This window comes from Palaemon carinicauda, chromosome 20 (assembly GCF_036898095.1).
Source record: "Palaemon carinicauda isolate YSFRI2023 chromosome 20, ASM3689809v2, whole genome shotgun sequence".
Taxonomy (NCBI): Eukaryota; Metazoa; Arthropoda; class Malacostraca; order Decapoda; family Palaemonidae; genus Palaemon; species Palaemon carinicauda.
The window spans coordinates 60,992,913-61,003,383 of record NC_090744.1 but is presented as its reverse complement, the minus strand read 5'-3'; positions in this window follow the sequence as shown (position 1 = coordinate 61,003,383).

The following is a 10,471-nucleotide window of genomic DNA, read 5'->3' as shown; positions in this document are numbered from 1 at the left end:
TGTTAAAAAGAAATTCAATAACGATTAATACGGTCAAGGGCAGCACTAAAGGCAACGCGAGCCATATGAACTTCCTAATCATAATAAAGGGATATTTATATAGTATTTGAGATTGCAAGAAGGGCATATAATGCTGAAAGGCTTTTGCAATATCTATTGCAATATATGTTTATTAATGGTAAAGGAAAAATCTATTGCAATGTATTTTTATAATGATGCAGGAAATATCTATTGCAATGTATTCGTATAACCATGCAGGAAAAACTATTCCAATCAATTTTTATAATGGTGCGGGAAAAATCTATCGCAATGTATTTTTATAACAGTGCAGGAAAAATCAAGGGCGATGTATTTTTATAACAGTGCAGGAAAAATCTATTGCAATACATTTTTATAACGGTGCAGGAAAAATCTATTGCAATGTATTTTTATAACGGTGTAGAAAAAATCTATTGCAATGTATTTTTATAAAGGCACGGGAAAAATCTATTGTAAAGTAATGTTATAACGGTTACAGGAAAAATCTATTGCAATGTATATTTATATTGGTGCAGGAAAAATCTATTACAATATATTTTCATAATGGTGCAGGAAAAACCTATTGCAATGTTTTTTTTTTATAACAGTGGAGGAAAAATATATTGTGTAATGTATCTTTATAACGTTGCACGAAAAATCAATCGCAATGTATTTTTATAACGGAGCAGAAAAAATCTATTATAATGTATTTTCATAACGGTGCAGGAAAAAACTATTGCAATGTATTTTTATAATGGTGCAAAAAATCTATTGCAATGTAATTTTTTATGAGTGCAGGAAAAAAATATTGCAATGTAATTTCATAACGGTGCAGGAAAAACCTATTACGATGCTAATATATTGCAATATAATTTTATAATGGTGCAGGAAAAATATATTGCAAGTTTATTCTTATAATGGTGCCGAAAAATCTATTGAAATGTATTTGTAAAACCATGAAGGAAAAATCTATTGTAATGTATTCTTATAATGGTGCAAGAAAAATGTATTGCAATGTATTTTTATAACAGTGCGGGAAAAATATATTCTAATATATTTGTATAACCATGTAGAAAAGATCTATTGTAATGTATTTATATAATGGTACGGGAAAAACCTAGTGCGATGTATTTCTAAAACGGTGGAGGAAGAATCTATTGCAATGCATTTTTATAACGGTGCATGAAAAATCTATTGCAATGTATTTCTATAAGGGCACTGGAAAAATTTATTGAAAAGTATTGCTATTTTACAGGAAAAATCTATTACAATGCATATATATATCGGTGCCTGAAAAATCTATTGTAATGTATTTTCATAATGATGCAGGAAAAATATATTGCAATGTGTTTTTATAACGGGACAGGAAAAATATATTTCAAGGTATCTTTATAACGTTGCACGAAAAATCAATTGTAATGTATTCTTATAACGGAGCAGAAAAAATCTATTGTAATGTATTTTTATAACAGTGCAGGAAGAATCTATTGCTATGTATTTTCATAATGGTGCAATAAAAATCTATTGCAATGTTATTTTATAACAGTGTAGGAAAAATATATTGCAATGTAATTTCATAACGGTGCAGGAATAACCTATTACGATGCTAATATATTGCAATATAATTTTATGATGGTGCAGGAAAAATATATTGCAACCATATTTTTATAACGGTGCAGGAAAATCTAGTGAAATGTATTCGTATAACCATGAATGAAAAATCTGTTGTAATGTATTCTTATAATGGTGCAGGAAAAATCTATTGCAATGTATTTTTATAACGGTGCAGTAAAAATCTATTGCAATGTATTCTCATAATGGTGCAGGAAAAATCTATTGCAATGTATTCTTATAACAGTGTAGGAAAAATATATTACAATGTATTCATATAACCATGCAGGAAAAATCTATTGCAATGTATTTTTATAATGGTACAGCAAAAAGCTAGTGCGATGTATTTCTAAAACGGTAGAGGAAAAATCTATTGCAATGCATTTTTATAACGGTGCAGGAAAAATATATTGCAATATATTTCTATAAGGGTGCTGGAAAAATCTATTGCAAAGTATTGCTATTTTACAGGAAAAATCTATTACACTGCATATTTATATCGGTGCTGGAAAATCTATTGTAATGTATTTTCATAATGATGCAGAAAAAATATATTACAATGTGTTTTTATAACGGACAGGAAAAATATATTTGAAAGCATATTTATAATGTTGCACTAAAAATCTATTGCAATGTAATTTATTATTATAACGGTGCAAGAAAAATCTATTGCAATGTATTTTCATAACGGTGCAGAAAAATCTATTGCAATGTATTTTCATAACGGTGCAGGAAAAATCTATTGAAATATATTTCTATAATGGTGTAATAAAAATATATTGCAATTTAATTTCATAACAGTTCCAGGAAAATATATTATAATGTAATTTCATAACGGTGCAGGAAAAACCTATTGCAATGCTAATATATTGCAATGTAATTTTATAATAATGCAGGACACATCTATTGCAAAGTACTTTTATAACGGTGCCGAAAAATCTATTGAAATGTATTCGTATAACCATGCAGGAAAAATCTATTGTAATGTATTCTTATAATGGTGCAAGAAAAATCTATTGCAATGTATTCTTATAACAGTGCGGGAGAAATATATTCTAATGTATTTGTATAACCATGTAGAAAGAATCTATTGCAATGTATTTATATAATGGTACAGGAAAAACCTAGTGAGATGCATTTCAAAAACGGTGGAGGAAGAGTCTATTGCAATGCATTTTTTATAACGGTGCAGGAAAAATCTATTGCAATGTATTTCTATAAGGGCGCTGGAAAAATCTATTGCAAAGTATTGCTATTTTACAGGAAAAATCTATTACAATGCATGTATATATCGGTGCCTGAAAAATCTATTGCAATGTATTTTCATAATGATGCAGGAAAAATATATTGCAATGTGTTTTTATAACGGGACAGGAAAATATATTTCAAGGTATCTTTATAACGTTGCACGAAAAATCAATTACAATGTATTTTTGTAATGGAGCAGAAAAAATCTATTGTAATGTATTTTTATAACGGTGCAGGAAAAATCTATTGCAATGTATTTTTATAATGGTGCAATAAAAATCTATTGCAATGTAATTTTATAACAGTGTAGGAAAAATATATTGCAATGTAATTTCATAATGGTGCAGGAATAACCTATTACGATGCTAATATATTGCAATATCATTTTATGATGGTGCAGGAAAAATATATTGCAACCATATTTTTATAACGGGGCAGGAAAAATCTAGAGAAATGTATTTTTATAACCATGCAGGAAAAATCTATTGTAATGTATTCTTATAATGGTGCAGGAAAAATCTATTGTAATGTATTTTCATAATGATGCTGGAAAAATATATTGCAATGTGTTTTTATAACGGGACAGGTAAAATATATTTCAAGGTATCTTTATAACGTTGCACGAAAAATCAATTGTAATGTATTCTTATAACGGAGCAGAAAAAATCTATTGTAATGTATTTTTATAACAGTGCAGGAAGAATCTATTGCTATGTATTTTCATAATGGTGCAATAAAAATCTATTGCAATGTTATTTTATAACAGTGTAGGAAAAATATATTGCAATGTAATTTCATAACGGTGCAGGAATAACCTATTACGATGCTAATATATTGCAATATAATTTTATGATGGTGCAGGAAAAATATATTGCAACCATATTTTTATAACGGTGCAGGAAAATCTAGTGAAATGTATTCGTATAACCATGAATGAAAAATCGGTTGTAATGTATTCTTATAATGGTGCAGGAAAAATCTATTGCAATGTATTTTTATAACGGTGCAGTAAAAATCTATTGCAATGTATTCTCATAATGGTGCAGGAAAAATCTATTGCAATGTATTCTTATAACAGTGCAGGAAAAATATATTACAATGTATTCATATAACCATGCAGGCAAAATCTATTGCAATGTATTTTTATAATGGTATAGCAAAAAGCTAGTGCGATGTATTTCTAAAACGGTAGAGGAAAAATCTATTGCAATGCATTTTTATAACGGTGCAGGAAAAATATATTGCAATATATTTCTATAAGGGTGCTGGAAAAATCTATTGCAAAGTATTGCTATTTTACAGGAAAAATCTATTACACTGCATATTTATATCGGTGCTGGAAAATCTATTGTAATGTATTTTCATAATGATGCAGAAAAAATATATTGCAATGTGTTTTTATAACGGACAGGAAAAATATATTTGAAAGCATATTTATAATGTTGCACTAAAAATCTATTGCAATGTAATTTATTATTATAACGGTGCAAGAAAAATCTATTGCAATGTATTTTCATAACGGTGCAGAAAAATCTATTGCAATGTATTTTCATAACGGTGCAGGAAGAATCTATTGCAATATATTTCTATAATGGTGTAATAAAAATATATTGCAATTTAATTTTATAACAGTTCCAGGAAAATATATTATAATGTAATTTCATAACGGTGCAGGAAAAACCTATTGCAATGCTAATATATTGCAATGTAATTTTATAATAATGCAGGACACATCTATTGCAAAGTACTTTTATAACGGTGCCGAAAAATCTATTGAAATGTATTCGTATAACCATGCAGGAAAAATCTATTGTAATGTATTCTTATAATGGTGCAAGAAAAATCTATTGCAATGTATTCTTATAACAGTGCGGGAGAAATATATTCTAATGTATTTGTATAACCATGTAGAAAGAATCTATTGCAATGTATTTATATAATGGTACAGGAAAAACCTAGTGCGATGCATTTCAAAAACGGTGGAGGAAGAGTCTATTGCAATGCAATTTTTATAACGGTGCAGGAAAAATCTATTGCAATGTATTTCTATAAGGGCGCTGGAATAATCTATTGCAAAGTATTGCTATTTTACAGGAAAAATCTATTACAATGCATGTATATATCGGTGCCTGAAAAATCTATTGCAATGTATTTTCATAATGATGCATGAAAAATATATTGCAATGTGTTTTTATAACGGGACAGGAAAATATATTTCAAGGTATCTTTATAACGTTGCACGAAAAATCAATTACAATGTATTTTTGTAATGGAGCAGAAAAAATCTATTGTAATGTATTTTTATAACGGTGCAGGAAAAATCTATTGCAATTTATTTTTATAATGTTGCAATAAAAATCTATTGCAATGTAATTTTATAACAGTGTAGGAAAAATATATTGCAATGTAATTTCATAATGGTGCAGGAATAACCTATTACGATGCTAATATATTGCAATATCATTTTATGATGGTGCAGGAAAAATATATTGCAACCATATTTTTATAACGGTGCAGGAAAAATCTAGAGAAATGTATTTTTATAACCATGCAGGAAAAATCTATTGTAATGTATTCTTATAATGGTGCAGGAAAAATATATTGCAATGTATTTTTATAATGGTGCAGTAAGAATCTATTGCAATATATTCTTATAATGGTGCAGGAAAAATCTATTGCAATGTATTCTTATAACAGTGCAGGAAAAATATATTACAATGTATTCGTATAACCATGCAGGAAAAATCTATTGCAATGTATTTTTATAATGGTACAGGAAAAAGCTAGTGCGATGTATTTCTGAAACGGTGGAGGAAAAATCTATTGCAATGCATTTCTATAACGGTGCAGGAAAAATATATTGCAATGTATTTCTGTAAGGGCGCTGGAAAAATCTATTGCAAAGTATTGCTATTTTACAGGAAAAATCTATTACACTGCATATTTATATCGGTGCTGGAAAAATCTATTGCAATGTATTTTCATAATGATGCAGGAAAAATATATTGGAATGTGTTTTTATAACGGGACAGGAAAAATATATTTCAAGGTATATTTATAATGTTGCACGAAAAATCTATTCCAATGTATTATTATAACGGTGCAGGAAAAATCTATTGCAATATATTTTCATAACGGTGCAGGAAAAATCTATTGCAATGTATTTTCATAACGGTGCAGGAAAAATCTATTGCAATGTATCTCTATAATGGTGCAATAAAAATATATTGCAATTTAATTTTATAACAGTTCCAGGAAAATATATTATATTGTAATTTCATAACGGTGCAGGAAAAACCTATTGCAATGTTAATATATTGCAATGTAATTTTATAATGATGCAGGACACATCTATTGCAATGTACTTTTATAACAGTGCAGGAAAAATCAGTTGTAATGTAATCTTATTATAATGCAGGAAAAAATTATTGCAATGTATTTTATAACGGTGCAGAAAAGATCCTTCGCAATGTAATTTTATAACAATACAGGAAAAATCTATTAGAATGTAATTTTCCAACGGTGCATAAAAAATCTATTGCAATGTAATTTTATAACGGTGCAGGAAAAATCTATTGCAATGTAATTTTATAACGGTGCAGAAAAATCTTTTGCAATGTATTTTTATAATGGTGCGGGAAAAATCTCTTGCAATGTATTTTTATAACAGTGGAGGAAAAATTTATTGCACTATAATTTTATAACGGTGCGGGGAAAATCTATTGCGATATAATTCTTTAAAGGTGCAGGAAAAATTTACTGTAATGTAATTTTATAACAGTTCAGAAATTTTTTTTACAATTTATATTTATAACGGTGCGGGAAAAATCTATTGCAATGTATTTTTATAACGGTGGAGGAAAAATCTATTGCACTATAATTTTATAACAGTGTAGGAAAAATCTATTGTGTTGTAGTAAATCTCGAACCCCTAGAATCGAATGCATGGATCTTTAACATGAAGTTCCAGCATGTAAAAGCTTCATAAATTAAGCTGTCTTCATAAATAGTGGCAGTGGTGTCTTTGTGACAGTATCTTTATCAATTGATTAGGAATAATTTTAGGAACATCCCAGGAAATTATGTAAACATAAAGTTCTTATATTACAAATATCTGTGTTAGTATTTTGGGACCGAGGTTGCTGATGATGTCACACATGCCAAATAGCTAAAGCGTACCCGAAGCTGGGTATATAAGGATAATTTTTGGTTAAAGGAGGACACATTCTCCTGAAAGGTAAATAAAAGTCAAGTTTCCATTTGGCTCAGATACCTCTGATTTCTTCAACATTTCAGATATCTATAACAATAACTCTTTAATTGTGCTCAATTATTTTTAAAGAATCCAAACATATAATATAGTATTTTAGTTGCTTTAACGAAATGTAATTTTAAAATCTGTATAATCACTATATAGTTTCTCGGTCTAACTACTCAGTAGCTTAAAGTTTAGTGTGATTTGCTGTTAACGAAATGAAGTGTTACTACATTATCTGACAGAAACCTGCTTTATAATTTTCACTCGTGCTCTGCCTGTAGCAGCTTATTATCATCTTTAGATTTTCTTTAATAGAAAGATATAATCTTTGATTTTCCATGTTCTAGTATAGGCAAGTGTGGACTGAGATGTAAACTATGTGATTAAGTAACATGTTCAGTAAGATTACTACCTGATACCCGCTTTATATGCACCAATTGATAAATATGTAAGAGTTGTATATTCCATTTAAAATTTTATCAAAATTATTTGATATTTTGACTTTTTTTTTTTTTTTTTTTTTTTTTTTTTTTTTTTTTTTTTTTTTTTTTTTTTTAACTCTGTGGTCACCTCAATTCCGGTCACTATTACTCTTCAAACTATTTAGTCGTAGACCTAGAAGTACTCTAAGTTTCAGCCTTTCAGATAATTGATTTTCATGTTTGACCTTCTGAGCTTGTAAAACAAAAATCTAGAAGATTACAGTATGAGATTGTAAAATAATACATCTTATAAAAATTTCTGAAGAGGAAACACGTCAAACTTTAGGGCTTGCGAAGTAAAACTGGTGGTGTTGGTACGTCTGGCATGTGGCGCAAATCACGTTCAGGGCTCAAGCCTGTACCTGCGGGAGAGTACAAATCTAGTGGGTTTGACGGTCTCCTGACGGTAGCGTATAGGTCAGATGTATATAGCTTGTAGGTCAGACATAAACATAGTGTGTTTATGGTGGATAAATCATCTAACAACATTTCTGATCGGGATCCTGGAGGAAAATATTGGAAACTTTGAACCAGGTGGTATTTAAACAGCCGCAAGATAATTCAGTTCACTAGTTCAGTATGTTTTATACTTTTGTCACAATATCATGTATTTTTCCATAACGACTTGGTTTCTGTCCCTGTTGTCTGTGGCATTGTATGTATTATTATAATTAGGATTTAAAGTAAATACACAATGGAAGTAATAACAACACAGCACGAAATTAAATATTCAAAATATATTAAAAAAAATACTCAATATCATGTTAGAGGTAATGATACATAACATACCAGAATAGAATAACCTACAAATAAATTAAATGAGTAAATAAATAATGCAAATTATAATAAAAACTTACTTATGAAATGAATATCTCAAGTATATTTTCGGAAATAATCAATACACACGAATTCGTTAAAGTTAAAACCAAGGTTGGTCAAGAGTCGCCGTCTACTGTTTAATTAGATGGTATTATCTTATACAGATTAGCTTTCCTACCCTTCATGGCTGATGATTCTTTAATCTTGGTTAATAATGAACGAATTAGCATGTCTCTAAATAGGGGAGTGGTCATGAAAAGATAGATGATGCTACGAATTTCTATAATCATTTGACAAAATAATAAAAACACCTTAGAGTTATTAACAGTAAAGACTGATTGTGCTGTAGTTCAACCCTTTTCCTCCACCTTACGAAAGACATTCATAGGTTTGACACGCAGGTGTGAAGATATTAAGTTCTTTGACAGGTAACCACAAAGCATAAAGTCATTGCTAGTAAAGACAGATGATATCTCAGTCTTTTTATCTAAGGTTAATTTTACTTCTATGTAAGAGAGAGAGAGAGAGAGAGAGAGAGAGAGAGAGAGAGAGAGAGAGAGAGAGAGAGAGAGAGAGAGAGAGAGAGAGAGAATTTTATTCTTTATTCCTTGCTGTTTAGCATGAAGTTTTAGAAGATTGGGTTTTAGTTATATTTAAACATTAAAGAAATGTACAGTTGATAATTATTTAGCCAAAATTGTTTGAAATAAATATAGCTTGTGGATTGAGACCAGATTTTCATTTAAAAGAAAATTATATATTTTTTCTATTCTTTTAATAACTAAAAACAGCACATTCTGTATGTTTAACTGTGTTGGGTATGAAAGGTTGGTCCCAACATTCGATCGTACAGTAACGTGCCTCTTCACAAGTCAAACTGGCTGCTAAAGGGAACATGCGTATGTTGAACGTAAACAAAAACATGCGTACAAAAGACTGACATTGCAATGGTTCCCGTCAGACGTACGTCTACCGCATAGAGTCTATACTTTCCCCGACAGAGAAAAATAAGGGCAATTTTGGCTTAAGGGAGTAAACCGGAGCAAGATACGTGAATGTGTGATCCCAGCATTACGGTCTGTGAGATCCCACATGTCACAAGTGGTTGTATGATTGTCCGATTAGACTGCTGACAAGATAAAAATCCCAATGAATTCCTTGACCCTTGAACTCCCTCAGGACAATACCCTTATGATGGTAGCGGCCACTCAGAAGAGCAAAGTAGTAATTGAAATGTTGGACAATCTTCAGAGCATCTGGTCATCCTATAAGCGAGAGAAAATGTTAAAACCTTTTCTTGCCTCCAATGCGGTTAAGGTGTAACCTCGGGGCTCAATCCTCGGTATAAAGATGGGGATAGGGCTTGGTTTAAGTCCTTATGCCTGGAAGTACCTTTACGAACTTGGACAATATTCTTATCAGGGCTACTAATGCTATTTTCAGGAACTCACAAGATTAGTGACACAAAAAACCCCAGATTCATATATATAAAAAAGCTAGTCTAGAATGTTTGCTCTAAATGAAAAATAACAGAATCTTACTTACTTCTGCTTATATTATGACCTCTTACAATTCCTCATCAGATTCTTCCTCATTTCCTCCCGACAATGTCAAAGATTCACTTTTCTCCTTCTGGATTTTCAGTCTTTCCAAATATCTTTTGCTCACATATCCTTCTTCCAATTCAGTGATTAACCGTCTACTCTGTTCCCACGCTGTACAGCTCATATTGCTCCTTTTAATAGAGTGTCTTGCAAACAACCTATCTTTCACGGTCGCGGCTTTTAATAAGTTAATGTTTTTTTGTTTTAACACAGTTCATTAACGAAAATATCCTTTCCACACATGCAGAGGAATGGGGTAAAATGGTTATATTAGTCATAAAAATGGATAGCAAATCATATTTTGGATCATCCAAACCATCTTTTATATCCTTCAACTTGAACTAGCATTCGGGTATGGCCATTTTTTTCAGCAGATACTGGCAAAGTATCTGCCATCAAACTAAACATTCGCCACTGGTCATATATATGAT